This window comes from Symphalangus syndactylus, chromosome 24, assembly GCF_028878055.3.
Source record: "Symphalangus syndactylus isolate Jambi chromosome 24, NHGRI_mSymSyn1-v2.1_pri, whole genome shotgun sequence".
In the NCBI taxonomy this organism is placed as follows: Eukaryota; Metazoa; Chordata; class Mammalia; order Primates; family Hylobatidae; genus Symphalangus; species Symphalangus syndactylus.
Window position 1 is genome coordinate 68,670,892 of NC_072446.2, and position 27,181 is coordinate 68,698,072.

Consider the following 27,181-nt stretch of genomic DNA (forward strand, 5'->3'; position numbering starts at 1 on the left):
GGCTCTTTTTTGGTTCCATATGAACTGTAAAATAGTTTTTTCCAATTTTGTGAAGAAAGTCATTGGTAGCTTGATGGGGATGGCATTGAATCTATAAATTACCTTGGGCGGTATGGCCATTTTCACAATATTGATTCTTCCTATCCATGAGCATGGAGTGTTCTTCCATTTGTTTGTGTCCTCTTTTATTTCATTGAGCAATGGTTTGTAGTTCTCCTTGAAGAGGTCCTTCACATCCCTTGTAAGTTGGATTCCTAGGTATTTTATTGTCTTTGAAACAATTGTGAATGGGAGTTCACTCAAGATTTGGCTCTCTGTTTGTCTGTTATGCTTATCTTTTTATACAAATGATTTTAGTATGTGTCTGGAGTCCCACCTGAAATTTACTATTCACAAGGTTACAACTGGTTCTTATCAAACTTAGAAAGGTACAAAGCACCTATTGAAGTGTGCCATGTGAGACAGAGCATTGGTATTCTGAACAACTGAACACTTCACAGATTCAAATACCAAATTCTGTAGGAGCTACACAGCATGTTCCAGGTCACACAGCTGTGAGAAGAGAGCCTTAATTCCAAGTCTCCTGAATTGTCCCTCACAGCTTTGCCTTACACCAGCTGCCTCAAGTTGACCCACAGGTTTCAGCCCATCCCATGGGTCTCTTTTTACTTTTCAACCAATGAGAAAATGTGTTTTCTCCCAGACTCTGGTGAAAAACACAAACGCATGTTCTTTTTCTGTTTCACATAATGATGTTTTCTGCCCTCTAGGATCTCAATTCCACTGAAAACAACACTACTGCTGTTTTCCTTGGACATCATCATGAAGTTTAGCTGAACTCCTTCTAACCCCTTGGATCTGGGACCTTGGGCTGCAAGTCACTTGTGCTTCCCAGTTGCCTCACAAGTACTTTCTGGTTTCAACCCAGTTGGAAATATTGAGACAAGAGTCTCTCTCAGAGGGTAGTGTTTGATCACTTTTACTTTTTTAAGTTAGAGGGAAGCAAAGCCTCTAAAAACAAATAAACAACAGTTAATCAAGTTTTTGATCCTCCTCAAAAGCTTGAACTCAGTTCCAGTTTGAGGCAAAAATTTAGGTCAGTTCTCATTTTATTTATTTGTTTCAAATTTTTCAAGGGAGCACTTCACTTAGGACGCCCCAGGGCACAAACACAGTAACACACACATAAACACACACACACACACAAGCACGCATACATACAATTACCATGTTATTTTCAAATTAATCCACATCTCCATAAAAGCACTGCAAAAAACTAAAAATAGCAACAATAATAACAAAGCAACTCCAAAACAAACATTTTATCAGCTCATCTTGCAGAGGGACTTGCCCCAGTTACTTCTGTAGTATGGCTTGAATGATGATGCTAAAATTTTCCCCTACCCTGAAATATCCATAAAATCATCCTACCCTCTTATGTGAAACCCTTACCACAGGAAATTAAGTTCTTTAAATAAAAACATTAATCTCAAAAAAAATCCTTTAATGTCCTAGGAGAGGTATCATTAAGCCATTGACACCTCATTGTGAATTAGTTTATATGAGATTAGTGAGTGAGTCACTCTCAAGAACTGGAGGAACTCCCCACAAGTTTAGACACTTGCTCACTATCCCTCAAACCCTTCCTTCTACCACTTTGCCCAATCTACATTTATTCACTGTTGTTTACTTATCAAGAACCCAACCACTGCAACTATCTGAAATTCATTTAACAGTTGAGGCTTAGCTCAAAGTTCACTTCTTTCATAAGTAGCACCAGGATGAAGTGGCTACAAGGTGCCAAGTGTTTTACAGTGCATTGTTCGTTTATTTTTTTTTTGATGAGTATCGTATGAGAGAAAGAGATGATGGGAGGCTGTACATTTGTGGGGCAGGGAATATATGGGAAATCTCTGTACCTTTTGTCAGTTTCATTGTGAATCCTAATGTTCTCCAAAAGCTAAGTCTATTTTGAAAAGTCATATGTCACACAAATTCCTAGTCCCAGAGAGAACAGCTTATTGAGGTTCTAAAAGATGCAAAAGGCTTGGTCAAGTTATTTGTTGCCTTACCTCCCAGAATCTGTCCCTTCTCCCTCTAAGGATGAGACTCCTTCTTATGACTGAATGTAAGAAGATCCACAAGTGGTGAAGAAGGGAAATGATGAGCTTTTCCTCAACCATCAAGAGAGTAAAGGGCTGTAGAATGATTGATAGGAATTGAAACAAATAGACAGTAATTTTTAAACATTAAAACATGTCAGCAGTGTAAGCTGCTACTAGAATCAATAATGGTGGTTGCTATATTTGGGCAGGTCAAACATACTGTTTATTGCCTAAGAGAGGGAGAGAGTTAAAGAGAGACTGAGGGAGGAAGGATACAGAACCAAAAGTCTACTCAGGAAATTAAGTGTGTGCTAAACATTAAATACTTCTCATGCCAAACTATTGCCTAAAGCCACTTCAGCCATTAATGGGCACCTCGTTGCACAACTCCCAGCTGCCATTTATATAGACTCCTATTTAGATAGTCTGGTTGCTGTCCCATGGAAGTCATAGTTCCCTCTCCAGCCATACCATATCCAAACTTTGGAAACACAGCAACAGAAAACTACCTGAAACCTGAGATGTGGTCTTTCTTCTAACCTATATGAAAATAGATGGTTACCAAAAACAAAACAAAACAAAAAATCACATTACTCCAAAATATTGACTTTCAGAAATATCCCTAATGCAAACCTGGAAATTGAAGAAGATGATCAGTAAGTGAGACAACCAAGAAATAATGATCAAACCAACTTTAAAGAAGCTTCAGCTGGGTACAGTGGCTCAGGCCTGTAATCCCAGCACTTTGGGAGGCTGAGGCAGGCAGATCACAAGGTCAGGAGTTCAAAGCCAGCCTGGTCAATATGGTGAAACCTCATCTCTACTAAAAATACAAAAATTGGCCAGGCACGGTGGCACGCGCCTGTAGTCCCAGCTACTCAGGAAGCTGAGGCAGAAGAATCCCTTGAACCCAGGAGGCGGAGGTTGCAGTGAGCCAAGATCATGCCACTGCACTCCAGCCTGGGCGACAGAGCAAGACTCTGTCTCAAAAAAAAAAAAAAAAAAAAAAAAAAAAAAAAAAAAAAAAAGAAGCCTCTTCCATCTATGGTGTTTGAGAGTCAATCCAGAGTAGTTAGTTCATCATGAAACTAATGAAGCTTAACCTTTAGGGCCTCTACTTGTGTAACTCCTTTCAAGGTTCCAAAGAGGGATCTAATGAACTCAGAAGTTTATATGTGCTTTTTAAAATTTTTCAAAAGTAGGATATTTAATCAAAATTGATTTAGTATCACTTTCATTTCAATTTTCTTTTACCCTTGTAGATAAGGAACTTTTCTCATTTATTTTTCTATTGTGTAATATTTAAGACATTCCAAAAATATGGAAAATGTATATTATGAAATATGCTAAATGAAGGGTTTTTTTTTGCTTTTTTGTTTTAAGCAATGAAATCTACACGCTATAATTAATGCATGTAGGATCAAAGCATTTTACTTTTGGTCTTGTCTTTGCCTCTTTTTTTCCCCCTTTGGGAAACTTAATTAGTGTAAGTTTCAGTTTTTTTTCTACAATAGCATCCTCAGCCTGCTCTACTTCCTGGGAGATGTGAGGTGAAAAAATGTGTGGGGAAAAAACAACAACAGTGTAGGCTATTTTTGGCAGGGTAGAATATATTTTTTTTTATCCTATGCATTTTTTCTTCTTTAAACCTACTGGGAAAAGGTGTTTTTGTAAAAATAGATATTCTGCTCTAAGAAGCAGTCATATTAGCAAGAGAAGATTTATTGGCCTAATGGATAATTCAGTCTTCAGATTTTGAAAGACTTGTTTCTATTTCCTTGGAGGATCATAAAGACACAATACTGGTCCTATAAAGTAGACTTAGGAAGAGTGATGCCCATGGCCATGACCTCACAATATTCCACCAGATGGAGCCAGAGATTGAGGAGATTACTGTAAAAACAGGCAAGAGAAAGACTGCTACTCATCCAAGGATAATCCTATCTGGACTGAAAAACAAGCTGGAGTTTAGTGGGGGTTCATGTTTACCAGTAGACTGTTTTACTTCTGGTTATGAATAATATTTGGACATTTTCCCATATATCACAAGGTAGAAGTAAAGTCATGTACTACACAGATAATTGGGAAAGCATTTTCTAAACTACAAAGTATTCTACAAATATTGCTATTACTATTGTAATATTCTGAGGGATAGTACTTAGTAGCACTGTTTCTGAAAAACAACAAACTTACAAATAATTCTGTCATCATTTATTGGACATAAACCAAAAGAGAGAAGATTCAGAAAGCAATGATATAATTCTTATTTTTATAGAACTCACATTTCATGTGGGCTTATAAAACATGGCCATGTAACCCAAATAAATGAGGGTATGCCAAATGACTCAGCCACTTCTTAGGGTCTCATTTATAGAAACACAGAATACTAGTCAAATGTAATTTAAATCTCCCTTATAGGATTGAGGATATACCTTTTACTGCTGACCAAAGGACTTAAGAAAAAAACTCTAGCTTATCTTTTTCTGCAATACCCTTAGCCCTGAGAAGCTCTGGTGTTTCATTTTCTCAGCATTTCTCAACTATCTTTGAATTTTCCCCTTGATATTCATGAATAGCAGAGAGTGTGTGCTATTCATGCTGGGCCACTCTAGAATAGCCATAAATTTAACTATTTATAAGCTATAACTTGAATCCACTCTTTAATGCATTTAGAAAGAAATCCATAGCCTCATCTGAGATGTCTAGTTCTTTTCTCTCTGACTGCTTCCTCCACCCCAACCCCTAAATGATATCCACTAGAGAATTTCTAGTAAATACAATTATGATTTTATTAAACTGCTAACAGGCTGGACTTGTATAATAAAGAACATTCATAAAATGAATCTGCTTTTATTACATTTTTGCCATTATTCTTAGTGTCAGTACCATAAATGTTACCAATTAGTTCTTTATGAGATATTGATTGTAGATAGAAACTAGATAAGAATTCTCCCACGGAAAATGAAACTTTGAAAAGTTGTTGAACCAAAGGGCTACCAATGGATGATCCACACCTAGACAGAGACGCCCAGTAGATAAACTTTAGTAACTTTAGAGGCTTCTAAAGTGGCTTGGTAATGCTGTCTCCTCAACATTTAACAAAGAACAAAGTCACTATAAGACATTTTATTAACTTGAAGTTTGGAGCAGGTAATTTCTAGGTTTCCCATCAAAGCTTCTTTTCTATGCCCAATGAATAGAAAAATCCCTCAAATGGTTAAACAATTGGCCTGGGATCTGGGTGTAGCTTAAATCAGTTAGATTTGAAATGTGAGGATTATAAGGAGGCCAAATTCACCTATGGAAAAAACAGACATGACCTTTTTCTGAGCTGAGCTTCTCTAACATGCCCCATGAAGAAATGTGAAAGTCACTTCCTTTCTTGGATTGTATTTTCCATGTTCCTTACTGATCCCTATGGAATATGGACCAAAGCACCTCCACCACCTCCACCACCAGTTTCTCAGTATCTCCTCTCTTTCTCAACAAGAATTTCAACATCCAAAATAGAATCCCTTTCAAATGGCAATTATCTTTACATTCCTGTTATCTAGTAGTATGTTTATTGGTTATGAAATAGTGAGTAATAAAAAAGGGATTTTTAAAAATACAATGAACCCAGATAGCGACAATCTATCCCGAACCGTCTGGCTTTCTCTTGAACAATGTAAGTTACTTCAGCAAAATGACTGATACAGTGCCTTTCCTAGACAACTAAAATCATCAGTCTTGCTGTGCTGTGGCTATGGTGTTTTAGGTACCTGTATGGTTCAGGTTAATTTGTAATTGAAAAGCTTATCTGACTTATATACCCATCTTCTCTATATTTCCTTTATCTTCAGTTCTACCACCTAAATTTCTGAAGTCTAAGATATAGACCAGAAAAAAAAAAAACTTACTGCAGATAAAGATAGAGAAAAAACAAATAAAATAAAGCAGCTTATAATCTCTTTTACGGGACATTTATTTCTTTGTTTGTTTTTTATTTTTTAGAAAATGAGCACACTTACACTTCTAGAAAGACTCTTTTTCCTTTCCTTTACCTATCTTCACTGTAGGAGAAATTTTTTATCCTCTTTTCAGAATAAAAAAGGTATCTTTACCACTAAAAGTAAACTGCTTTTTAAAAAATCTTTTATCATGATTCTGTCATGAGAGTTTTGAATAGTTCAGTGCTTTAAAGGACTTCCCTAGTTTTGTAATAGATCAATGTGGCAAAAACTGAAATGCTTTAAAAAAGCAAAACTTGGATTGGAATAATTTAAAAGCACCATATTCTTTTATATCCTGTAGGAAATAATTTGGCATAAATTAAAACAGGCTGGAAATTGGCTTATGATCTACATTTATTTTTGCCCTCTTTTTCAAATATTTATATCTATTCTAAATCTATTAGCTATACATGTATATAATCTCTGTATCTGTGGATTTATATACATCCACATAGATATACATAGGTATATACATACATATATTGAATTTTAAAATCCTTATAAAAACAAGTTTTCTTTTTTCTAGAAATTTTCCTTGGGTTTGCTCATGACTTTCCAATCCAGAATTATGTAAATAAATTATATCATACAAGGCAATATGTTCAAGGAGTTACTACATTAAGTAAGCAAACGTCACATAAAACCCGCATAAACAGAGTCCCTCATTCAGGTTCCTTTGAAACATGTTTATTCTTGGGAACTCATTCACTCTTCAAACTTTCTTACCTTTAAACTGCTTCCAAGCTCAAAGAGCCCCGGAAAGTATTCGTGTGCCTGAAGCTATACCACCCTGAGAGGATCTGCTCCTTAAATTTTACAATTGTCAGGTGGAGAGAGGGGAGTGAGGAGGAAGGGGAGGGCGTTTGGGCTGGACCCAGAGGAGCCCGGCAGCACACCTGCAACGGAGGTGTTACAGAGCGGTGCCAATGACTCAGGCCTGCATCAGGCCTTTAAACTCAGGATCTGAAGGCTGTTGCTCATTTTAAAAAATAACAAAACAAAGCAAAAACTCTTGGCATAGTGTCATTGAGAGAAGGGATGTTAATCCTCCTGACTGGCTAGTCCTGATTCTTGGGACACTAGAATCTGCTTGCTTCGATTTCCCTTTCAGATTGAGTGAGGCAGGGATTCTCCTTCACTTCTGGCCTCAGGCTGTGGTCCCTCTGGGCCATTACACAGCAGCTGTGCTCCATTCTAAAAACAAGTGTCTCATCTATAATATTATTACTCCCTTGCTGTTCACAGGTGGGAATGTGAGGCATGGTGAGTTCAGTGGGCCACATCCATGACCATCTCATATCAGGTTATTTTCCCTATAAAGGAAGACATATGTGGAAAGATAAGTCATGTAGAGGAACTTAGTGTTCAGGTTTTCCTGAAAAGATGGCCATCCTAATTTTAATGCATTTGCTGTATACCATGTGACATAATTCAGCTTACAGAGAAAAACCTACATTTTTTTTTTTCATTGACCAGAAACACTGGTTTCCATCAAAACCAATTTATGGTTCCAAGATATGGAATCAACCTAAGTTCCATCACTGAATAAATGGATAAAGAAAATGTAGTACATATATACAATAGAATACTATGAAGGCATAGAAAAGAATCAGATCCTGTCATTTGCAACAACGAGGATGGAACTGGAGGGTGTTAAGTGAAATAAGCCAGACACAGAAAGACAAATATTGCATGTTTTCACTCATACATGCAAGCTAAAAAAATAATCTCATGGAGGCAGAGAATAGAATGATAGATACCAGAGGCTGGGAAGGGTAATAGGAAGTGGGGATTGAATAAAGATGGTTTGGTAAATGGGTAAAAAAACAGAATTACATAGAAGAAATAATATCCAGTATTCAGTAGCACAATAGGGTGACTATAGTTAACTTATTGTATCTTTCAAAATAACTAGAAGTGTGGAATTGAAATGTTCTTAACACAAATAATATATACTCAAGGTAATGGATATACCAATTACTCTGATTTGATCATTACACACTGTATGCTTTTATTAATATTTCACATGATCCCATAAAAAGGTACTATTATATATCAATAATAATTAAAAATAAAAATAATAAAGTATAGAAGATAATAAAAAACCCTCCAGGGTTCTGGTGACAGCAAGCTTTACGTATGTCAGAAACATGGTTTCAGGAGTCTCCCAGTCTCTTTTTATAGTATGATAAATGACCTCTCATCTTGTTGAGGGAAAAACAGGAAATCTTGAGGATTCTCTTCTCCCAAGTTTTTATCCGTCTACAAGAAAGTGACCATATGCCTTACCCAAGATATCTTGGGAAACATGTCTCCAACGGACAGGGATTCAGATTATAGTGAGTATTAATCTTCAAAGATTTGATGTACAAGAAATATCAAATTTGTTTATTTTTTAAAATAAATTAGTTTTTTAGTTTTCCTTTTGTCCAGTTAATGGAAAATATGTCTTAGCCATTATAGAATAAGGCCATTCCTCTAGCCTAATGTTGCCCAATATTCCCAAAGTCTTATTTGCTATCTGAAATATGAAAGCTAGGACATGTCTCTATCAGTCCATTATAATCAATAATGAAGTCCACCTTCTTATAGTTTCCAGATAAAATAAAAGGCACCTGCTGCTGTGGTTTAAATGATGGTGCGCACTCCAAAATTTGTATTTTTTGTATTGAAACTTAATCCACATTGCAACCACTTTGAGAGGTGTTGCCTTTGGCTAGTGATTAAGCCATGAGGGCTCCATCCTCGTGAATGAGATTAGTACCCTTCTAAAGGTGCCTGAGGTATAGAAGGAAATATTCTCTTGCTTTTCTGCCCCTTCAGCCATGTGAGGACACAGCATTCTTCTCCAGAGGATGCAGCAATAAAGCACCATCTGGAAGCCGAGAATAAGCCCTCAAGACACCAACCCAACTGTTGCTTGATCCTGGACTTCCCAGATCTAGAATTATGAGAAATAAATTCCTATTGTTTGTAAATTACCCAGTCTGTGATATTTTGTTATACTAGCACAGACTAACATACCTGCTAATTTCATATAAATAATGAATAATTTTTAGCATAAATAATGCTTTAAATACAAATGAACATTTAGTCACAAATAATGCATGGGACATACTTATGCTAAAAAGTAATTCAACATGTACCTGAAATTCAAATTTAATTGGTTGTCGTGTATTTTTCTTTGCAAAATATTGTAACACTGTTCCTTGCTCAAGCCTGAAAATCTCTTGATAACTGGCATCTTCAAACTCTGAGTGCTATTCTGCCCCAAACTCATTGTTTTTCAAATTCTTGGAGAAACAGCCCATGCTTGGGTTCTGCCCTCTTGAGTACAAGACAAAGCAAAATTTTCTTTGGTCTTAGCTTCTTTGCTAGTCACCTCATATCCAGAACACCTTCTGGGAGTGTCTCCTTCTCTCCTTCCCTGATTTCAAGGGTTCTGGAAAACAGAGGTTTGAGAGCCAAGTAGTCTAAAAATAATGTTCACTTTTAATCCTGTCATATAGAGCTTCCCTGAGGCAAATAAAGGTTTGAGGATTCGAAGAGATGAAAGGAAAATAAAAAGGGATCAAACCACAAATTAAGCTTTATCTCAATAAAGCTTTCTGGGCGATCTCGGATCGCTGCAACCTCTGCCTCCCGTGTTAAAGTGATTCTCTTGCCTCAGCCTCCCTAGTAGCTGGGACTACAGGTGCGCACCACCATGCCTGAACTTCCCAGGAATGCAGCCCAGTAGGTCTCAGCCTCATTTTACCCAGAGTAAACAAGGGCACCAAGCAAGGAGAATCCAGCAGCTCAGGCTGAAGACCCAAACTCCTGGATGGCTTACAGGTAAGGGTTTTTGTTTGTTTGTATTTGAGATGGAGTCTTGCTCTTGTTGCCCAGGCTGGAGTGCAGTGGCATGATCTCAGCTCCCTGCAACCTCCACCTCCCGGGTTCAAGTGATTCTCCTGCCTCAGCCTCCGGAGTAGCTGGGATTATAGGCGCACACCACCACACCAGGCTAATTTTGTATGTTTAGTTGAGACAGGGTTTCTCCATGTTGGTCAGGCTGGTCTCGAACTCCCAACCTCAGGTGATCCGCCCACCTTGGCCTCCCAAACTGCTGGAATTACAGGCCTGAACCATCGTGCACGGCCTAGGTAAGGGTTTTTTTTTTTCTTTTTTTTTTTTTTTGTTTTTGATACAGAGACTCTGCCGCCCAGGCTGGAGTGCAGTGGCGTAATCTTGACTCACTGCAACCACTGCCTCCCGGGTTCATGCCATTCTCCTGCCTCAGCCTCCCGAGTAGCTGGGACTGCAGGTGCCTGCCACCACGCCCAGCTAATTTTTTATATTTTTACTAGAGACTGGGTTTCACCATGTTAGTCAGGTTAGTCGATCTCCTGATCTCATGATCCGCCCGCCTCGGCCTCCCAAAGTGCTGGGATTACAGGTGTGACCACCGCGCCTGGCCAGTTAAGGGTTTTCAAAGGCAGAGAGACAGAGGTTACAGACAAAGCCATAAACCAATATATGATGGCTATACAGTGGTGTTCATTGTATAGTGGTGTGGTGGCTTGTGCCTGTGGTCCCAGCTACTTGGGAGCCTGAGGTAGGAGGATCACTTGAGCCTAAAAGGTCAAGCTTGCAGTGAGCTGAGACTGTGCCACTGTACTCCAGCCTGGGCTACAGAGCAAGACTCTGTCTCAAAAAAAAAGGAATGTTAGCCCTGGCATGTGGGAATGACCTCCTCCAGGCCCCTCAGGAAGAAATGTAGAACAAAGAACTGTGGTCAGAGTTCAGTCCTCAGTTTCCCCTTATGGGAGGCTTACAAGCCGGTGGTAAGCCGGTGGGATCTGCTTGGTGGGTTTGTTTGGTCCAGGTTTCTGAAAAACAACTCAGGGACATTAAGATGTTATCTTTAGTTTCTATGGGGAACAAAACATCTCCTGACCCTAATTTCCTTAGCTATTATTTTAAGTCACTTTTACCAAAGAAAATGGTCTGGGTGCAGTGGCTCATGCCTACAATCCCAGCACGTTGGGAGGCCAAGGCAGGCGGATCACCTGAGGTTGAGAGTTCAAGACCAACCTGACAATCATGGAGAAACTCCATCTCTACTAAAAATACAAAATTAGCCAGTCATGGTGGTGCATGCCTGTAATCCCAGCTACTCAGGAGGCTGAGGCAGGAGAATCACTTGAACCAGGGAGGCAGAGGTTGTGAGCTTAGATAGCACCATTGCACTCCAGCCTGGGAACAAGAGCAAAACTCCATCAAAAAAAAAAAAAAAAAAGAAAATGACTGAGGCAATGCTCAATCAATTTAGGTTTATTTTGCCAAGGTTGAGGATGCACATGGGAAAAAATGACACAAGCCACAGTAAAATCTGTGGCCCATACTTTTTCCAGAGAAGAGTTTGAGGGCTTCAATATTTAAAGGAGAAAAAGTGGCTGTCAGTCCTCTGAGCCCAAGCTAAGCCATCATATTCCCTGTGACCTGCACGTACACATCCAGATGGCTGGTTCCTGCCTTAACTGATGACATTCCATCACAAAAGTAGTGAAAATGGCCTGTTCCTGCCTTAACTGATGACATTGTCTTGTGAAATTCCTTCTCCTGGCTCATCCTGGCTCAAAAGCTCCCCCACTGAGCACCTTGTGACCCCCACTCCTGCCCGCCAGAGAACAACCCCCCTTTAACTGTAATTTTCCTTTATCTACCCAAATCTTATAAAAATGGCCCCACCCCTATCTCTCTTCACTGATTCTCCTTTCGGACTCAGCCCGCCTGCACCCAGGTGATTAAAAGCTTTATTGCTCACACAAAGCCTGTTTGGTGGTCTCTTTACACGGACGCACATGAAATTTGGTGCCGTGACTCGGATCAGGTGACCTCCCTTGGGAGATCAATCCCCTGTCCTCCTGTTCCTTGCTCCGTGAGAAAGATCTACCTACGACCTCAGGTCCTCAGACCCACCAGCCCAAGGAACATCTCACCAATTTTAAATCGGGTAAGCGGCCTCTTCTTACTCTCTTCTCCAACCTCTCTCACTATCCCTCAACCACTTTCTCCTTTCCACTCTTCAATCTCTCCCTTCTCTTAATTTCAATTCCTTTCATTTTCTGGTAGAGACAAAGGAGACACGTATTATCCGTGGACCCAAAACTCCGGCGCCGGTCACGGACTGGGAAGGCAGCCTTCCCTTGGTGTTTCATCATTGCAGGGATGCCTCTCTGATTATTCACAGAGGTGTCAGACCACGCACGGACGCCTGCCTTGGTCCTTCACTCTTAGTGGCAAGTCTCACTTTTCTGGGGAAGGGGCAAGTACCCCAACCCCTTCTCTCCGTGTCTGTACCCCTACTCCGCCTTTCTGGGGGGCAAGAAACCCCCAACCCCTTCTCCTTCACCCTTAGTGGCAAGTACCGCTTTTCTGGGGGAGGAGCACGTACCCCAACCCCTTATATCTCTGCACCCCAATCCCTTATTTCCACACCCCAACCTCTTATATCTCTGCACCCCGATCCCTTATTTCTGTGCCCCAACCTCTTATATCTCTGCACCCCTATTTCCATGCCCTGGCCTCGTATCTCTGTGCCCTGACCCCTTTCCTGCTTTTCTGGAGGGTAAGAACCCTGGAACTCCTTCCCTCTGTGGCTCTGCTACTCTCTTTTTGGGCTTCACTATGGGCAACCTTCCACCCTCAATTCCTCCTCCTTCTCCCTTAGGCTGTGCTCTTAAGAAATTAAAGCCTCTTCAACTCTCACCTGACCTAAAATCTTAGCGTCTTATTTTCTTCTGCAATGCTGCTTGACCCCAATACAAACTCGACAGTACTTCCAAATAGCCAGAAAACGGCACTTTCAATTTTTCCATCCGCAATATCTAAATAATTCTTGTCGTAAAAGAGGCAAACGGTCTGAGGTGCCTGACTTCCAGGCATTCTTTTTACACATCGGTCCCTCTTTAGTCTCTGTTCCCAATGCAACTCATCCCAAATCTTCCTTCTTTCCCTCCCACCTGTCCCCTCAGTCCCAACCCCAAGTGTTGCTGAGTCTTTCTAATCTTCCTTTTTTTTTTTTTGAAATGGAGTCTCGCTCTTTCACCCAGGCTGGAGTGCAGTGGCGCAATCTCGGCTCACTGCAAGCTCCGCCTCCTGGGTTCACGCCATTCTCCTGCCTCAGCCTCTCTGAGTAGCTGGGACTACAGGTGCCCACCACCATGCCCGGCTAATTTTTTTGTATTTTTAGTAGAGACGGGGTTTCACCGTGGTCTCAATCTCCTGACCTCGTGATCCACCTGCCTCGGCCTCCCAAAGTGCTGGATTACAAGCGTGAGCCACCACGCCCGGCCTCTAATCTTCCTTTTCTACAGACCCGTCTAACCTCTCCCATCCTCCCCAGGCTGCTCCTCGCCAGGCCGACCTAGGTCCCAATTCTTCCTCAGCCTCCGCTCCTCCACCCTATAATCCTTTTATCACCTCCCCTCCTCACACCGGGTCCGGCTTACAGTTTCATTCCGTGACTAGCCCTCCCCCACCTGCCCAGCAATTTACTCTTAAAAAGGTGGCTGAAGCTAAAGGCATAGTCAAAGTTAATGCTCCTTTTTCTTTATCCCAAATCAGATAGCGTTTAGGCTCTTTTTCATCAAATATAAAAATCCAGCCCAGTTCATGGCTCGTTCGGCAGCAACCCTGAGACGCTTTACAGCCCTAGACCCTAAAAGGTCAAAAGGCCGCCTTATTCTCAATATATATTACCCAATCTGCTCCTGACATTAAATAAAACTCCAAAAATTAAATTCCAGCCCCCAAACCCCACAACAGGATTTAATTAACCTCACCTTCAAGGTGTACAATAATAGAAAGAAGTTGCAATTCCTTGCCTCCACTGTGAGACAAACCCCAGCCACATCTCCAGCACACAAGAACTTCCAAACACCTGAACCGCAGCGGCCAGGCGTTCCTCCAGAACCTCCTCCCCCAGGAGCTTGCTACAAGTGCCAGAAATCTGACCACCAGGCCAAGGAATGCCTGCAGCCCAGGATTCCTCCTAAGCCATGTCCCATCTGTGCGGGACCCCACTGGAAATCGGACTGTTCAACTCACCTGGCAGCCACTCCCAGAGCCCCTGGAACTCTTGCCCAAGGCTCTCTGACTCCTTCTTGGCTTAGCGGCTGAAGACTGACGCTGCCTGATTGCCTCGGAAGCCCCATAGTCCATCACGTGAAGGGGTGGGTTGCCCCTCCACACCTGCGGGTGTTTCTCGTTAGGTGGAACGAGAGACTTGGAAAAGAAAAAGACACAGAGACAAAGTATAGAGAAAGAAATAAGGGGGCCCAGGGGACCAGCGTTCAGCATATGGAGGATCCCGCCAGCCTCTGAGTTCCCTTAGTATTTATTGATCATTCTTGGGTGTTTCTCAGAGAGGGGGATGTGTCAGGGTCATAGGATAATAGTCGAGAGAAGGTCAGCAGATAAACAGGTGAACAAAGTTCTCTGCATCATAGACAAGGTAAAGAATTAAGTGCTGTGGGGCCAGGCGCGGTGGCTCACGCTTGTAATCCCAGCACTTTGGGAGGCCGAGGCGGGCAGATCACGAGGTCAGCAGATCGAGACCACGGTGAAACCCCGTCTCTACTGAAAATAGAAAAAATTAGCCGGGCATGGTGGCGGGCACCTGTAGTCCCAGCTACTCGGAGAGGCTGAGGCAGGAGAATGGCGTGAACCCGGGAGGCGGAGCTTGCAGTGAGCCAAGATTGAGCCACTGCACTCCAGCCTGGGTGAAAAAGCTAGACTCCGTCTCAAAAAAAAAGATAAGTGCTGTGCTTTAGATATGCATACACATAAACATCTCAATGCCTTACAGAGCAGTATTGCTGCCCGCATGTCCCACCTCCAGCCCTAAGGCAGTTTTCCCCTATCTCAGTAGATGGAACATACAATCGGGTTTTATACCGAGACATTCCATTGCCCAGGGATGGGCAGGAGACAGATGCCTTCCTCTTGTCTCAACTGCAAAGAGGCATTCCTTCCTCTTACACTAATCCTCCTCAGCACAGACCCTTTACGGGTGTTGGGCTGGGGGACGGTCAGGTCTTTCCCTTCCCACGAGGCCATATTTCAGACTATCACATGAGGAGAAACCTTGCACAATACCTGGCTTTCCTAGGCAGAGGTCCCTGCGGACTTCTGCAGTGTTTGTGTCCCTGGGTACTTGAGATTAGGGAGTGGTGATGACTCTTAACGAGCATGCTGCCTTCAAGCATCTGTTTAACAAAGCACATCCTGCACAGCCCTTAATCCATTTAACCCTGAGTTTGACACAGCACATGTTTCAGAGAGCACGGGGTTGGGGGTAAGGTTACAGATTAATAGCATCTCAAGGCAGAAGAATTTTTCTTAGTACAGAACAAAATGGAGTCTCCTATGTCTATTTCTTTCTACACAGACACAGTAACAATCTAATCTCTCTCTTTTCCCCGCAATCACGGACGCCGAGCTTTAGGTAACTCTCACAGTGGGGGGCAAGTCTGTCCCCTTCTTAATCAATACGGAGGCTACCCACTCCGCATTACCTTCTTTTCAAAGGCGTGTTGCCTCCATAACTGTTGTGGGTATTGACAGCCAGGCTTCTAAACCTCTTAAAACTCCCCAACTCTGGTGCCAACTTAGACAATACTCTTTAAAGCACTCCTTTTAGTTATCCCCACCTGCCCAGTTCCCTTATTAGGCCAAGACACTTTAAATTATCTGCTTCCCTGACTATTCCTGGATTACAGCTACATCTCACTGCTGCCCTTCTTCCCAATCCAAAGCCTCCTTTGCGTCCTCCTCTTGTATTCCCCCGCTTTAACCCACAAGTATAAGATACCTCTACTCCCTCCTTGGCGACCGATCATGCACCCTTTACCATCTCATTAAAACCTAATCACCCTTACCCCACTCAATGCCAATATCCCATCCCACAGCATGCTTTGAAAGGATTAAAGCCTGCTATCACTCTCCTGCTACAGCATGGCCTTTTAAAGCCTATAAACTCTCCTTACAATTCCCCCATTTTACCTATCCTAAAACCAGACAAGCCTTACAGGTTAGTTCAGGATCTGCGCCTTATCAACCAAATTGTTTTGCCTATCCACCCCATGGTGCCAAACCCATATACTCTCCTATCCTCAATACCTCCCTCCACAATCCATTATTCTGTTCTGGATCTCAAACATGCTTTCTTTACTATTCCTTTGCACCCGTCATCCCGGCCTCTCTTCGCTTTCACTTGGACTGACCCTGACACCCATTAGGCTCAGCAAATTACCTAGGTTGTACTGCCGCAAGCCTTCACAGACAGCCCCCATTACTTCAGTCACGCCCAAATTTCATCCTCATCTGTTACCTATCTTGGCATAATTCTCATAAAAACACACGTGCTTTCCCTGCTGATCGTGTCTGATTAATCTCCCAAACCTCAATCCCTTACAAAACAACAACTCCTTTCCTTCCTAGGCATGGTTAGTGTGGTCAGAATTCTTACGCAAGAGCCAGGACCGCACCCTGTAGCCTTTCTCTGCAAACAACTTGACCTTACTGTTTTAGCCTAGCCATCATGTCTCTGTGCAGCGGCTGCTGCTGCCCTAATACTTTTAGAGGCCCTCAAAATCACAAACTATGCTCAGCTTACTCTCTACATTTCTCATAACTTCCAAAATCTATTTTCCTCCTCATACCTGATGCATATACTTTCTGCTCCCCGGATCCTTCAGCTGTACTCACTCTTTGTTAAGTCCCACAATTACCATTGTTCCCGGCCTGGACTTCAATCCGGCCTCCCACATTATTCCTGATACCACACCTGACCCCCATGACTATATCTCTGAATCACCTGACATTCACCCCATTTCCCCATATTTCCGTCTTTCCTGTTCCTCATCCTGATCACACTTGATTTATTGATGGCAGTTCCACCAGGCCTAATCGCCACACACCAGCAAAGGCAGGCTATGGTATAGTACAAGCCACTAGCCCGCCTCTTAGAACCTCTCATTTCCTTTCCATCGTGGAAATCTATGCTCAGGGAAATAACTTCTCACTGTTCCATCTGCTATTCTACTACTCCTCAGGGATTATCCAGGCCCCCTCCCTTCCCTGCACATTAAGCTTGAGGATTTTCCCCCACCCAGGATTGGCAAATTAGCTTTACTCAACATGCCCCAAGTAAGATAACTAAAATACCTCTTAGTCCAGGTAGACACTTTCACTGGATGGGTACAGGCCTTTCCTACAGGGTCTGAGAAGGCCACCGCAGTCATTTCTTCCCTTCTGTCAGACATAATTCCTCAGTTTAGCCATCTCACCTCTATACGGTCTGATAACAGACCAGCCTTTATTAGTGAAATCAGCCAAGCAGTTTTTCAGGCTCTTGCTCTTAGTATTCAGTGAAACCTTTATATCCCTTACGGTCGGTCCTTCATCTTCAGGAAAAGTAGAACAGACCAAAGGTGTTTTAAAAACACCTCACCAAGCTCAGCCACCAACTTAAAAAGGACTGGACAATACCTTTACCACTCGCCCTTCTCAGAAGTCAGACCTATCCTCAGAATGCTACAAGGTACAGCCCATTTGAGCTCCTGTATAGACGCGCCTTTTTATTAGGCCCCAGTCTCATTCCAGACAACAGACCAACTTAGACTGTGCCCCAAAAGAAGTTGTCATCCCTACTATCTTCTCTGTAGTCATACTCCTATTCACCGTTCTCAACTACTCATACATGCCCTGCTCTTGTTTACACTGCAGGTTTACACTGTTTCTCCAAGCCATCACAGCTGATAACTCCTGGTGCAATCCCCAACCTGCCACTCTTAACTCTTGAAGTAAGTAAATAATCTTAACTGGCAGGACTATGCTGACTCTCCTTAGGCAGTCTCTAATTAGATGTCCTGAGTCGTCCCAATTCTTAGACCTTTTATACCTGTTTTTCTCCCTCTCTTATTCCATTTAGTTTTTCAATTCATACAAAACTGTATCCAGGCCACCACCAATAATTCTAAATGACAAACGTTCCTTCTAACAACCCCACAATATCACCCCTTACCACAAAATCTTCCTTCAGCTTAATCTCTCCCACTCTAGGTTCCCACGCCGCCCCAATCCCGCTCGAAGCAGCCCTGAGAAACATCGCCCATTATCTCTCCATACCACCCCAAAAATTTTCGCTGTCCTAACACTTTACCACTATTTCGTTTTATTTTGCTTATTAATATAAGAAAACAGGAATGTCAGTCCTCTGAGCCCAAGCTAAGCCATCATATCCCCTGTGACCTGCACGTACACACCCAGATGGCTGGTTCCTGCCTTAACTGATGACATTCCACCACAAAGTAGTGAAAATGGCCTGTTCCTGCCTTAACTGATGACATTGTCTTGTGAAATTCCTTCTCCTGGCTCATCCTGGATCAAAAGCTCCCCCACTGAGCACCTTGTGACCCCCCACTCCTGCCTGCTAGAGAACAACCCCCCTTTAACTGTAATTTTCCTTTACCTACCCAAATCTTATAAAATGGCCCCACCCCTATCTCTCTTCGCTGACTCTCTTTTCGGACTCAGCCCGCCTGCACCCAGGTGATTAAAAGCTTTATTGCTCACAAAAAAAAAATAAAAAAAAAAAAAATAAAGCTTTCTGACAAATGGTAATTTATAAAGAAATATCCCCTCCAATAAAGATGGTCATCTTTCCTTTTCACTTTTCCTTCTAGATTAATAATGTGCCATATTGAAATGTGTTGAAAATTACAACACTCTTGGATAAACTACTGTGGAATCATTGTGCTTTCCATATTTACAGGGTGAGTCTAAGTACTTGCAGGTTGGTTGAACTGGATGGGGGGATTGGTTTTGCTTTGTACAAAGTCAATAAATCTTTCCATCTGTGTAGATGAGTCTTCTTTCAATTGACTTGGAAGGGGGTAAACCAAAGTCTATTTTATTGACATAATAAAACCAGAAGCATACAACAAAACAATCAGCGTCTATCTGTCTAAATTGTGAAGAACATTTGGATTGGGAATTGGAAAACGTGAATTGGACAAGTTGGTGTACCCGTGATTGTGTGACCTAGTTATTTAAACCTAAATAAATTCACCAAGCTTATAGAAATATAATAGGGTAGTTTCATATAATGTGGTCAGGCTAATTAATAAGCACTCCAATTACCACCTTTACAAATGTGCAATTTTGAGACTTCAGAAGACCCCCATATCCTTATCTTAAATAGTGTGATTCATTCATGGATACTCTGATTGCATTTCAATTCTTGAAGGAGAAAGCAGGAAGAAAATAGATGGTCTCACTATTTGTTGTAGTTCTTGCCAAAATACCTTTGCTAAGAAATCTTTCTTCTTCACAAAAGGCCTGATACGCAGTTGTTTCTAAAGCAGGAACCTGCTCTACTTTCTTCAAATGAATGGGAAAAGGTACAAGATCACTTGGAAAGAGTGAGGGTTAGGGTGGGTTTCCTAGCACCTTGAAACTGCTAGTTAGAAAGCTCAGAATAAGCAAATGCTCGCTTTTTCCCCACCTCCCCATCTCCTACCTCTCTCTTTTTATGATTTTTTTTTTGTAAAATAACTATTCTTCATTCCATCAGAGAAACAGGATATCCTAGAACCAGTGGAAATACATACAAGGTTCGTATAGGTATTTTAAGACTCTGGAATCTAAGGAAACTATGTGTTTTTTAATTAGAACTGATTCAAATGCTTTGACAAGTCTTGAAAGAATAACATATGAGGCATTCCAGGTTTACCCTGCAGTCAAGCTCAGCGTTTCCAGCCTTTGAAGTTGCTGATTTACACACATCTGCGATGGGCTCAGCTGGACCCGCCGCTTACGGACAACTTTAGAGTCACAGGCCCCAGGTCCACTGCATTTAAAGGGTCTGAGAAAGCAGTACTGTTCATCTCTGCCTGAGCATTAGAATCACTCAGGGAGCTTTCCAAAAATTCCAGTGCTTATGCTGCACCCCAGACAAATTGTATCAGAATCTCTGAGGGCGGCATCCAGACATTAGTGTTTTTTAAAGCTCCCAGATGTGGGGTTAACAATTAGGATAAATGAACTTTAAAGCATTCATGAGTAAGATTCGTAAAAGGCAGATCTCTAATGCTTTCTAGGGTGAGAACTACAGAATTTAAGGGAGTGACTCACATTAGGGGAGACGACCCCCAACTTCAGGGACCTAAGAGCAAATAGAGTTCTCAAAGGAGGCTACCCCTTAAGCTTCAAAAGGAGAAACATGTTTTCTACTGTTTAACACTCAAGATGGAGGGGGTAGAGGGCAAAGAGTACCTGAAAATCCTAAATTTTCATCCCCATTTTACCACTTTCTTCTATGACACCTTGGACTTCAGTTTCCTCACCTGTTTAATATGGGTTGAGTTTTAATCAGTGGCTCTCAATTGCTCATTGGAATCTCCGGGGGTATTTTGTAAAGTACTTATGCTCAGGCTGCAACCCAGACTAATTAAATTAGAATATCTCGGGCAGTAATTCAAGATTTAGCTATTTTAACATATTCCTCACGTAGGGCTTCCAGGTAAAACGGAAGATGCCAATGTCTTCAAATTTCAGATGGACAAAAATATTTTTATTACAAATATATCCCAAATATTTGCATTGGGCATACTTATATTTAAAAAATTATTCAGATGAGCAACAAATAATGCCAAAATCAGGCAGCCCTCCCAGTGTGATTAAAATATGCAGTCAGAATTAATGGTGTGCTTGCTACTCGTAGGGTGATCTCCAGATCAGCAGCATCAGTTTCACCTGGGAGAAAGGAAAATCCATGGGACCCAATCCACACCAACTGAATCAGAAACTTCAACAAAATCCTCAAGCATTTATGTGCACATAGAACTTTGAAAAGCACTAGCTTAGGTGACCTACCACAAAGTTTCCAGAATCTTCCAATCTTTCCAACCAAAAGCAGCAAATCCAGAGGTTGCTGCACAAATTAAAGAGATCCCCTAAGTTCATGGAAACTTCAGAAATGGTTTTGATTGCACTTACTGCAAGAAAATTGGTTGCTTCTATTTTTCACCCCAACTCTAACATAAAATCCCCTCACTCTTTTGTTGAACGACAAAGGATTTGAGCTTAAATTAGGTCTCTGCTCACACTACTTGGCCTGCCCGTGCCTGTTCTCTCCATAGAGGCAGGGCCTGGACTCTGACCCAAATCTTGCTTTAGTCAGGAGAACATGAAGCTGGATTGACTTCATCAGCTTGCCACTAACCCAAAAATTGTGACTCAGACCTGACCTGTCTTTGCAAATATACTCCTGCCTGCAGGGGAAGGACTCCTCACCTTAGCTAATTCACTAGGCCTTCCCTTCATTAACATGAGGATGTCTTGCCATTCAATCAGATATCTAGATATTAATAGGTAGATTAGATAAAGCGACATATTATGTATACACATGGTTTTTGTTGATATTAAAATAAATGTTTAACTCTTCCAAATTAAAAAGTATAGCATTTCAGAAGGTCGATAAGAATTCTCAAGCCTAAACATTATTACACCCTAAGCCATAACTTATCAAACACCATCAGTCCATTAGCTACCTCCTTTCTGAACTCAAGGCAAATCCAGATGTAGAAATACATACCAAACATATTGCAGTGTTCACACTATACATCATGTTTGTCTGAAAATGTGACTACAACATCAATTTTGATTTTCTCAAATATATACCTCTTTTTCTAATATTAAGGGTTTTGATAAAAGGCTAAATATACATGAACACCTCTCCCATATGAACACATGTGTATTTAAGGGGCAGTTTAATGTTTATGTTTCTAATGGATTTGCATTGAACTCAAGAAAGCATTGTTTTGCAAGAGACGTTAGCTGTACAAAAGAGTATCGTCTTTTCCACCTATGAATTTGTTAGCTTAAGGGTAATTAAGACTCCAATCTAAAAATCATCTGTTTAATCTGCAAGTTAGTACCTTGCATGTTCAAACGCATTCCAAAAGAATGAAGATGTTTTTTGGGACTCAATGTCTTTTAAAATCTCTTATTTTTCATTGGAAATTGTTTCCATTGGAAAAAAAAAAAATCAAGAGTGTAAAATGACTGAGGGTCTGAGTTACACTCTGGATCCTCTGGCTCTGGTCACTTTCCTTAGGAAGCCTCCATCAAAGCTTTCAATGGGTAAATGCAATTTTCACCCCACCTATTATGTCAAATCAGAACAATATGCATGCCAGCCTTGCTATAGTAACTAACATTAGCATAGATATGCTAATGTGACTTCACAACTAAAGGACAGAGTCTAGTGCTATTTTACCACTAGCAATTTTCTCCTTAAGATTGGGACCAAGTTGATGACCTAACTTACATTATTTTTCCCTTCAATTTAGTATAGTTGACAGTGAACTCAGTTCTTCCCTCCAGATCATGCCTTTGGCCGTGGAGTTCCTGACGGATGTTAGCTGGCTCCAACTTGTCCTCCTTGCTTGCTGAGGTGACAGGACCTCTTTGCACCAGAGGGACTAGAGCCATTTAAGCCAACACCCACACAGGGTGGGACTGATTCTCCCTAGACATAAATCTGCCAGATTGTCATCAGCTAGATCATCCCCCTACAAGGGCAGAGAAGTAAAAGCAAGCTGAATCATAGATTACTTCACAGCTTATAGCTAATAAAATAACAAACTCAAAAGTTAATGCAATTATTTTCCTGTATTCAAGACCATATACTGAGACAATCAGTCAAAAAGTACATATATGGCAGGGCATGGTAGCTCATGCCTGTAATCCCAGCACTTTGGGAGGCCGAGGTGGGCGGATCACGAGGCCAAGAGATCGAGACTATCCTGGCCAAGATGGTGAAACCTCATCTCTACTAAAAATACAAAAATTACCTGGGCATGGTGGGGCGAGCCTGTAGTCCCAGCTACTGGGGAGGCTGAGGCAGCAGAACCGCTTGAATCTGGGAGGCAGAGGTTGCAGTGAGCTGAGATCGCGCCACTACACTCTAGCCTGGTGACAAAGCGAGACTCCGTCTCAAAATAAAAAATGTAAATAAATAAATTAAAATTAAATTAAAAAAATAAACAAATAAATAAAAGTATATATATATAGACAGAGAAAGAAACTCAGATATTCAAAAATAGTCTAAAGATACTCAAAGTTATTTGCCAAAAAGATGGGAATTAGATTAATGTGTGAATAACATTCTAAATAAAATATTTTTTAAAAAAGCAAACTGTACCCTTTAGAAAACCGCTAGTATACTTATTGAACTTATAGATATTTGTTATACAGAACAGAGCCCTCAGAAATAATGTCACATATCTATAACTATCTGATCTTTGACAAACCTGACAAAAACAAGAAATGAGGAAAGGATTACCTATTTAATAAATGGTGCTGGGAAAACTAGCTAGCCATATGTAGAAAGCTGAAACTGGATCCCTTCCTTACACCTTATACAAAAATTAATTCAAGATGGATTAAAGACTTACATGTTAGACCTAAAATCATAAAAACCCTAGAAGAAAACTTAGGCAATACCATTCAGGACATAGGCATGGGCAAGGACTTCATGTCTAAAACACCAAAAGCAATGGCAACAAAAGCCAAAATTGACAAATAAGATCTAATTAAACTCAAGAGCTTCTGCACAGCAAGAGAAACTACCATCTGAGTGAACAGGCAACTTACAGAATGGGAGAAAATTTTTGCAATCTACTCATCTGACAAAGGGCTAATATCCAGAATCTACAATGAACTCAAACAAATTTACAAGAAAAAAACAAACAACCTCATCAAAAAGTGGGCGAAGGATATGAATAGACACTTCTCAAAAGAAGACATTTATGCAGCCAAAAGACACATGAAAAAATGCTCATCATCACTGGCCATCAGAGAAATGCAAATCAAAACCACAATGAGATACCATCTCACACCAGTTAGAATGGCGATCATTAAAAAGTCAGGAAACAACAGGTGCTAGAGAGGATGTGGAGAAATAGGAACACTTTTACACTGTTGGTGGGACTGTAAACTAGTTCAACCATTGTGGAAGTCAGTGTGGCGATTCCTCAGGGATCTAGAACTAGAAATACCATTTGACCCAGCCATCCCATTACTGGGTATATACCCAAAGGATTATAAATCATGCTGCTATAAAGACACACGCACATGTATGTTTATTGTGGCACTATTCACAATAGCAAAGACTTGGAACCAACCCAAATGTCCAACAATGATAGACTGGATTAAGAAAATGTGGCACATATACACCATGGAATACTATGCAGCCATAAAAAGTTATGAGTTCATGTCCTTTGTAGGGAATGGATGAAGCTGGAAACCATCATTCTCAGCAAACTATCGCAAGGACAAAAAACCAAACACCGCATGTTCTCACTCATAGGTGGGAATTGAACAGTGAGAACACATGGACACAGGAAGGGGAACATCACACACCGGGGCCTGTTGTGGGGTGGGGGAGGGGGAAGGGATAGCATTAGGAGATGTACCTAATGTTAAATGACGAGTTAATGGGTGCAGCACACCAACATGGCACATGTACACATATGTAACTAACCTGCACGTTGTACACATGTACCCTAAAACCTAAAGTACAATTAAAAAAAGAAACATTCCTATTCATAAAATAAATATTAACCTAGAAAAAAATAGATATTTGTTATAAAAATATGTTAGATAATATAAACTACCAAAGTTATTTTTGGTAGTTACTTAAAATGAAAACTGAGGCATTCTCAAGTAACACCCAAATTCTTCACCTTTCTTGTACTTTCATCTCCTTCCTTCTTTGTGTTTTCTCAGAGACCAATATGGCCAGTTCAGATAGAAGGATGACCTGATTGGAGGTCAGAAGATATTAATCACGCTGTATAAGGAGTATTGTGGGATAGGAAACAATGTTTCCTCCATAAAAAGACAAGTGGAGCTGAATTGAAAATAAGAAATGTATGGGCGTGGTGGCTCACACCTGTAGTCCCAGCTACTCGGGAAGCTAAGGTGGAAGGAACGCTTGAGCCCAGGAGTTAGAGACTGCAGTGAGCCAAGATCATGCCACTACATTCCAGCCTGGGCCACAGAGGAAGTTCTTGTCTTTAAAAAAGGAAAAAGGAAAGAAAAAAAGAAAGTAGGAAAAACAGCTATCATGCATATGTATCTTTGATGTTGTTGAAGATGCTTTGAATACAAACCTAAAACTTTACTCATATAAAATATAATTATATTTAACTTGTCCTGTACAATTTTGTCCAAGTTGTATATGCTTTATGCCAATGAACTCTAATGAGAAGTCATCCCTTGAAATATTAAGTCTGTTCCAGTTACCATTGCTGAGTAACAAATTATCCCAAAACTTGGGGACTTAAGACATGCTCATGGTTTTATAGATCATGAATTTGGGATTATCTTAAGTAGGCAACTCTAGCTCCGGGTCTCACATATGGTTGCAGTAGACTTTACCTGGGACTGCAGCCATCTGGAAGCTCCACTGGGTAGGATGTTTGAGAAAGCTCTCTTACCTGGCTGGCAGTTGGTCATGACAATTGGCTGAGATTGAGCTGGGGCTGTTAATAAGAGTGCCTACTATATGTGGCCTCTTTACCTGGTAGTCTTGGGGAGGTCAGCGTTCTTATGTGGTCTCCAAAAGCAAGTACCCTAGCTGCAACACCTTTTATGATCTAGAATTAAAAGTCACTCGTGTTACCTCTGCTATATTCTATTGGTTAGCAGTAAATCACAGATTCACGGGGATAATTAGACATCCTCTCTTGATGGAGGAAAGGCAAGGCTGTGGAAGAATGTGTGGCACTGGAGATGTTATTGCAGTCGTCTTTGGAAATCTGCCATAGATATTCATGGAATTAACTAAAATATACTGGATTTAAATGGAGATAGATAGATCGATTGATTGATGTACATGATTTAAGATATAGAGTCAGCCCTCCATATCCCTGGTTGTGCATTTGCAGATTCAATCAACAGCAGATCAAAAATATTCAGGAAGAAACATTAATAAAAATAAAACAACAATTAAAAATAGTACAAATAGAAAACAATACAGTATAACTAATCACATAGCATTTACATTGTACTTGTTATTAGAAGTAATCTAGAGACAATTTAAAGTATATAGGAGGATATGGGTAAGTTATAGGCAAATATTACCCCATTTTATAAAAGAGACTTGAGCATTCATGCATTTTGGTATCTGAATGGGTCTCAAGTATGCATATGATTGTATGGGACTGTATTCACAATGGCAATTGACGATCTGCTGAAAGCAACTCCTCTGGGTTGAGCCTCCACTCAACAAATTACCCCAGTCCAAAGACTTGGCATAAGGGAACAGGTGGGAATTGTTCTCCCTATAGGATCAATCTTATTTAGTAGCATCCCAGCAAAGGCTTAGAGAAGGAAGGAAAAGAATGCAGAAGGAAGAAATGAAGGAGAGGGAAAGAGAAGAAGGGAACGGAATGTATGGCAAGAGAAGGGAGATAAAACACAGAAACCTCTTTCTGCCAGTTCCTGACCTCCCTGAGATGGGTTACCAGAGCAAACTCAGGACACAACAACTTAATTGAACAGGAACTTGGGTCTCTTTTTGTCATGGCCCATAGGCATGCTATTTGCATGTATACTCTTTCTTCCCTCTGCATGTAGATTTACCTGCTGAGATGCAACTCAAAATGAAGAGCTATAAACACAGAGAGGAATCAATGTATTTGTTTTTATCCACTGTCTCCAATGCACTGATTTTGATATTTTTCCACTTTAGAAGTCATGAAGACTCAGTGTTATACTGGCTTTTAAAAATACTTTTAGGAGTTAATTTATTTCTCAGAGTTTTGAACAACTTAAATAGTAGAGTTATATCTCCCTTGGAAGTTGGAAAGGATGTACTACTAACATTTTCCTGGCCTTTTTGGAGCATTAACTTTGCTAGATTTCCTATTCTCTAAATTATTTATTCAAACTTCTTAAACCATAAACCAATTAATTTCTATGAAGGTTTAACATTCTCCTAGGCACTTGTGATGAGATTAAAGA

General features: G+C 40.9%; 1 long non-coding RNA gene across 1 annotated transcript in view; it reads right to left on the reverse strand.

Annotated features, from left to right (window-relative positions):
• LOC134735870 (uncharacterized) overlaps positions 1-27,181 on the reverse strand; it is a 69,517-nt gene that overhangs the window by 41,581 nt on the left and 755 nt on the right. Inside the window, exon 2 of the long non-coding RNA XR_010119434.1 lies at positions 2,073-2,198. This is a non-coding gene — a long non-coding RNA (uncharacterized lncRNA). The remainder of the gene's footprint in view (positions 1-2,072; positions 2,199-27,181) is intronic.